Raw genomic sequence first — 7,637 nt, 5'->3', positions numbered from 1 at the left:
GCCCGCTGCGGGCTGCAGCCGCCGGCCGCGCTCCCCGCTCCGCTCTGGGTCGGGCTTCCAGGCGAGGGTCGGGAGTGAAACTTCTCCCGGCGGCGGCAGCAAGAGGAGCTGCAGGAGGAGGAGGAGGAGCGGCGGCGGCGGCGGCGGCAACGCGTCCGCTCCTCGGCTGCCACCCTGTCACAGGCGCGCCTGGTCCCTCCCTCCTCGCTCCTTTCCGAGCCCCCGCCCTCGCTCCCCGCCTCCCGCTCCCCCCGCCGCGGGGCTCGGGACGGGCCCGGAGGAGGAGCCACAGGCACCGCTGCTGCCAGCCGGGGCGAGCGCGCGTCGCGGTATTTCCCCGGCCCCCGCCCTTGGACGGCCCCCGTCCGTGCCTGGGTCCGGAGCCGGCCTCCCCTCCGGAAGGAAACGATCCCTGTCCGGCCGCCTCCGGCTCCCAGCGCCGACGCCCCCTCGTCCCTCCTCCCGCGGCCCTCGCTCTCGATCCCATTTCCCGTCCCGTCCCGCCCCTCCGCCAGCCTCGCGGCGCCCGCGTCCAGGGGCTCCACTGCCCTCCTCCCGGCGCGTCGGCTCTACTGACCTCATCCGCAGAGCTCGGGTCCCGAACCCCCGGCGGGCGCCCGCGGCTCGCCGGAGTCCACAGCCGGTTTCGTCCCGGCGTGACCCTTCCCCACCCGCCCCGCCCAGGCCAGCCCGCGCTCCCCTCCGTGCTGTCGGTCCCGTCCGGGTGCTGCTCCGCGTCTTCTCTCGCCACTCGGTGTCCCGCTCACAGCTCAGGAAACCATCTGTTCCGTCTTAGCACCTTTCCTCGAGCCTCACTCCCTAGTCCCTACCTGCGTCCTTCACCACCTCTCCACCATTGTCACTCGGCGTCTCCCCTGAGAGAATCTCGGAGGGATTGGACATACCTACCCTGAAAGGCTGGGGGAGATTATGGTGAGTGGGGGCTCAACCCCCAAAGAACATAAAAATTCCCTGTTCCCTACCTGTTGAGTTCGGAAATGAGCTGCCTGCTGCTCCCCTCTTCAACTCGTCCACTGGTCTCCTCTAGAAAGAACCATGAACTTGGTGGAAGACTGACTCAGTAGGACAGGAGAAATGTGAACAAATTTTAGGGCCAATACCGAGAAGATTCAAACTAAGAAAATTCCCCTCCTTCCCCCGTTCCCCGCCCCCCCGCCCCCGCATAAATGAAGGTAATCAGAAAACAAAATAGAAAATATAATTTTTATTCTTGTCTATAAACCATTTTATTTTCTAAGGCAATGACAGGAAATGTTTTACCTCTCCAATTAGGGAGGTAAAATCTCCAGTTAACTAAAAAAAAAAGTTAAATTGTATTGGCTAAAATCATTGAATGTTACATTATGAAGAGATTACCTGGGGGTATATGACATTTTGAAGAAGGAGGCATTTAACAACTTTCTCTCTAGAAGCTGAGAATCTAACGATAGTCTGAGGTGCATTTGGCATCCCCAAGCCCTCTCGTCTTCAAGTTTCAGTCTTCTGTTTTGTACATCAAACGCAAAAGGATGGTATTGAATGGCATTAGACATAAGGCTCCATCCAACAGTAAGCCTGCTGGAGGCGTGGTTCTTTCCACACCAGTCACTGGCTGTGCATGAGTACATCTGACTAAATGGTTCGTCTGTGGACAATGAAGCTCATTTTCCATCTCTAGGTCTTGCCCAGACCCTTGAGGGTACAGATTATTGAGCTTTTTCTCAACGTTTAATTTTAGTTAGAATACAAAACTAATCAAATACACAGGCCTCTTCCGATTTAAAAATACATCTTGCCAAGGACATTTTAAACTTTCTAAAATAGTGCTGTTCAATAGAACTTTCCCTTAATTGAAATTTTCTTTATGTGTTCTGTCCAATAAGGGAACCGCTAGCCACACATGATTTGAGTGCTTGAAATGTAGCTAGTGTGATTGAAGAAATAAATTTTCAATTTTATTTAATTTTAATTAATTTTGATTTAAATAGCCCCATACAGCAAGGGACTGCTATGTCTGACAGCACACAGTCAGAGGAAATCCATAATCACTGGTCCCATTACCTATGATGAATTGTGAAGAACAAATAGTCTACCTACACACCAGCATGCTCGTCCCTGCAATATCCTGCTGGGCTTCATTCTAATGGGCACCATTCATGTAGTCCCTATACAAAATCATTCATTCTCATTGGGTACAAATAACCCACTCATCAACTATTATCGCATTTTGGGAAAAAATTAACTTCATTCATTTTTTTATTCAATAAATATGTGTTAGAGATTAAGCATTAGAAAAGGTGGAGGGCTCTGGACATGGAAATGTGACTATTCATTGTCAACTGCCATGAAGTTTACAGTGCAGTGAAAAATAATGAATTACAGTGGTGACAAATGATATGAAGGAAAAATGTAGAGTGCATACTCTGAAGCAGTATTTAAACGACCATCTAATTTCATCTGGGAGTCAGGGAGGCACTTGGAGACATGGAAATAAAATGAAAAGTATTGGAATGATGTTCTATATTGGCTAAGTGACCTTGAGAAAGTTATTTAAATTATCTGAGCCTTAGATTTCTATTCTGTAAATACATTTTTGTGAGTATTTATTAAGATACTATATGTGTTTGGTGCAGTGTCTAGATCATTATAGGCACTCAGGAAATGTTAGTTCTTCTCATTGTCCAACCCCTTCCTTTATAATAAAATCTCTTAGATATCACCTTACTTATTTTTGTGATATTCCATCCTTTCATTTATGTAACATACTTATTTATTATCTACCATAAGCCAGGCGGTTTTCTGGAGAAACAGCAGTAAACAAAACAGACAAAGCCTTTGACTTTATGGTGGTTATATTTTACTAAGGAGAGATTACACACACACACACACACACACATGCAAGCACATAGATATGTATATGTGTGTATATATATATATGATGCTGGGTTATGTTTTGAAAAAATAGAGAGAGATAGTAGGTATATACATGTGTTAGAGGTCATCTTAAATTAATTGCTCAGAGAGGTTCTTTCTGATAATTTTTGCAGAGAACAGAAGATAAATGAGGAAAGTAACCAAGAGGATGTCTGAAGGAAGACTTTACAAGCAGAGAGAAAAGCCAACACAAAGGCCTGAGATAGACAAAGTATATTGAGGACCAGCAAAGAGGCCCATGTGGGTTGGAAATGGGAGGGAGCTGATGACTTACTGATCATTTAGGCCAGTGCTGTCTACTAGAATTACAAGGTGAGCCATAAATGCAAGACATGTAATTTAAATTTTTTCTTGTAGACACATTTTGAAAAAGATGGAGTTTACTAATATATTTTATTCAACTCAATATATCCAAAATCTTACCATTCCAACAGGTAGTCAATATAAAATCATTAATGAGAAAATTTACATTCTTTTTATTGGTACTAAGTTTTCCAAACCCATGTGTAATTTACATTTAAGCACACCTTAGTTCAGACTAACGACTTTTCAAATGTTGCATAGACATATGTAACTAGTGTCTTATATTGGACACTGCATATTTTAAACTTTGAAGACATTTACAAAGATTTTGGCTTTTATTCTGAGTGACAGTGAAGGTGTTGAGTAGAGCGGTGATATGGTTTTTGTTTTATAAGGACCACTCTAGCTCTTATAGGAAGAAAAAACTAGATGAGGACAAGAATGTAATCAGGGAACACATTTAAAACATTACCTTTTTCTTCTTCTTCCCATACAGTGCCTTCACTTTTTCATTTGTAATAAGTAGAAGCATTGGGAAAGTTTTCTCTGTCGGTTTAATTTTATATTTATTGAGATTTCCCTAGCTATTTATTTGGTATTTCCCAAAGTGAGTATTTCTCATACTCACTTTAATTTTGAAGATACATGAATTTTAGGGTAGGTAATTTTCTGGGAAATTTCTACCAAGGACTAAGTTTTTTTAAAAAAAAGAAAAGAAAGAAAGAAAGAAAGAATAAAGTGATACATTCTAGGAAAAATTCAAGAAAAAAATTATTTGAATAAGAGGGGTATAAAGGGACAAATATGTATGGAAACTCTTATCATTGAAAAAAACATAATAAATGCATACTAAAATATAGCCAGATTTGTATACTAGAAGAGAGAAGGCAGAAATGTAGGTAATTCTAATATCACTGGCTAAAAATGTCTTATCTAAACAAGAATGTTTCAGTAGTTATCCTTTTGAATCATCTGATAAAATCTCTACAAAGCACTTTAGTAGATTTTGAAAAACAAAAAAACAATAAAACAAAAACTTCTAAAAATTATGCTTCCAGAAAAAAGTGAAAAAGTTGATCCCCTGTCCTCTCTAAATCCTTTACCAACTTCAAACATGTCCATATTTGACTACATGAATCCTTAGCCACCTTCTCTGAGCTGAAGCTGTTAGAACATAGGAATCATCTGGATTCACATTGAGGCAGAGGCTCTTGTAGGGGTTGTGTCCCCGGCTTAGGGATGACATTAATGTCACCACCCCAAAACCAAGTCTGACACACTTAGAGCCATTCAGCAGACTTGAGTGTTTGAACTGACTGGAAAGAATTAGCAATAACTTTAAAAATTACCGAAAAAGGTACAAACGAATTTAAAAGGGAGGATGTCATAGTTGATCAATTATGAAAGTTAGATAAATATTTAAATATGTGGTTCAGCATATGCTTCTGTTACCAGGGGTAAGCAAGTTTAGGCTAGTACTGACACTTTGATTCAGTATTTTACTGTGATGTTTAGAATGTTATTTTTTCTTGACAAATCAAGGCTGAGTTGATTTCATTTGCGTGAAGCAACTGTGGCATCTAGTGGTTAATAATCATAATGTAATTCGGTTTGTTTCTAAGAGACAGATTGTGTTATAAAATGTTTTAGACATTGCTGGAAGATTGTAATCATAGAGACATAATAAGATAACCACTTACTTATATATTTATTTCCTCAGACATAAGCACTTGAGGGGATGATAGAAGTTCATATACTGAAACATGAAAAGGTAATTATTTAGAGCACATTATAAGACTATGTCCATTTTAGAAGCCAACGCTCATCTACTTTAGTTAATCAACATGAAAATGTAGTTATTTTTTTACACCACCTGGATATTTGATGCTACTAAGGAATTCTTAATTTCTTTTATAGGTATAATAATAGTACTATGGCTATGTTAAAAAAATAGTCCTAAAAAAGTCTTTATTTTTCAGAAATATATACCAAAATGTTTATAGATCAATTGATAATGATGTCTGAATTCAAGTAATAAGGGATTGAGGATGATTCTAAGTGAATGGCAATGTGGGTGGGGCCTGATGGCCCAGGTACTGAAGACTATTGAGCCTGGGTGATTATCCTTGGGCAGATTTGAAATTCTCTATAATAAAAAGATTCGAAAATATATTGTTTGTTTAAGATCAGCACACATTCAATTTTTGTTTCTTATAGATTTATCTGACTATGAGAGAGTCCACATGTCCAAACCATCAATGCACTTTAAGAAGAAGAGAATGAGACTCCTGCTGTCACCTACGAAAGGGTCAAGAGGTGACCATTCAAAATTAAAACTTCCAGTTCTTCCATTCCCCCAGACTCCAAAGACAGTCATTTTGACATAAGTGAAACACCCAGGCAAGCTTTTAGAAATAGAGAGGCACTATTTATGATGTATTATAAATAGATATATTAATAACTATACTATCATTACAGAATAAGCATAAGAGGAGAGATTAGATCTTTTTTTGTCATGCCTATTTTTATTAAGTTTCAGGATATTTTACTACGAAGCAAGAGAGATTAGACACTACACCGCTGAACCCATAATCATAGTATCTTGAGTGAGTGAGGCAGGTACAGTTTATAATTTATTTTAAGACTGCCGCATCAATAGTGAGCTAATAATGACACGTCTTTCAATAGTCTTGAAAGTCAGATTTTATGGATTACATAAACATATTACATAAAAATATTAGCACTGGTAGTACACTCCACAATTTTTTTTCTTTGTTTTGGAAAATATACTTACGTTCTTATTTATTCATGTTACTATATAATAAGTTCGTTATTTCTATATGAGTTAATAAATTATATTTAATGTTTTTCTGATTTTTAATTTCTCATACAAAACTTTTAAGACTCTAAAGGGGTCCCAGGAACAAAACATTTGAGATCAGTGGTCTAAGGAAATTCCTTCATCCCTTTATTCTTTTCTTCTCCTGGAAATAGCACAACAATTTCTTTAGGAGGGATAATCAAAAGTTAGGATGTCTTGCTCCTGATGGAACACTGACTCTGTTTGAGATTACATGAGAGTGGTTGTCCTCGAATCTGCATTGTTGAAACTCTGACATGTTTATAAGTATATTATTGTCTCTATGCTTTCGGTTTCATACCTTTTGCATTCTAGGAATCCAGATGCTTAACCTTTTTTTTTTTTTTTTTTGCACGTGCTGCTATTAGAAGGGAATAACAGTGATGAATCTTCCGAGACAAATAGAATTTAAATCATTCAGACATTTTAGATTCTAATTTGTATCTCATAACAAATTAGTATCTCTAACAAGTTTGGAGTATATTTTTCATTTCTACAAAAACAAACATCAGGACAATACATTGTTATAGGGCTCCAATCACTTTGTATTATTGTGCCAAAGAAACACTGTCTCAGTAAGTTAATTCTAGAACTGGAGTGTCATAAAATTTAGTGAGGAACAAAGAAGATAACATTGCCATACCAATACAAAAGGTGCAATTATTTGCCGTTTGAAGCCAACTGGAGCTCTAGGAACAGACAGAAAGCAAAATCCAAATAAAATTATGTGAACTAATTGAAAAAGGTAAATTGGGTCCTATAAAAGAAATGAGTGGTCATCACTTGGAAATGGCTATAAAAATATTGTTCAAGATGGAAAATATGTGTGTGTGTGTGTCGGGGGCGGGGGCGGTGATGATACATTTTTTTCATTGGACCCCTGTAGCCTTTCCTCTGAATCTTCTTTGAGTAGAAAGAGAACTAGAAGACCAGTCTCAAGAGAGGAATATGAGCAAATGTTAGCCTCATAGCTAAGTGATTTCTCATTAGTGCATTCTGCTATCATCTTCCAACTAGACACAAAGAGATTCAAAAGGTATGGCCAAGGCACACCAAGGAAATAAGTGAGGGGTGGACACAGCATTCTTACAACCTTTGCTAGAGTTCTGCTTACCATATACTCCATTCTACCCCACACTTTTTCCCCCCAGATTGCACTTCCTATGTCTCTACCTTTACAGAAAGTAGGCAGGAATAGCGACAGTACCGTTTGAATCAGATTAAAATTAAATTTAGGTTTTAGTATTAGCAGCATAGAATTGGGACTCCAGGACATGATACAGCCAGCAGAATCAGATTGAGTCTTTTTATAGGCATATAGAACTCAATTGGCCATGACAACTCACAAGTAATTAAAACTTTAGCACCTAACTCAGTGTTTCTCAAAGTGGGATCCTCAGGACTCCTACTTAAGTATTTCTAATATCTTAATGTGCATAACTATTAATAGTAAATCTGGGGTTCTTCTGAATCAGAATCCCTGAGGGCAGGGGCAGGAATCTATATTTATAACAAGACACCCGAGGGATTCTTAAACGTA

This window comes from Pteropus vampyrus, unplaced genomic scaffold, assembly GCF_000151845.1.
Source record: "Pteropus vampyrus isolate Shadow unplaced genomic scaffold, Pvam_2.0 Scaffold74, whole genome shotgun sequence".
Taxonomy (NCBI): Eukaryota; Metazoa; Chordata; class Mammalia; order Chiroptera; family Pteropodidae; genus Pteropus; species Pteropus vampyrus.
This window is presented reverse-complemented; position numbering follows the sequence as displayed.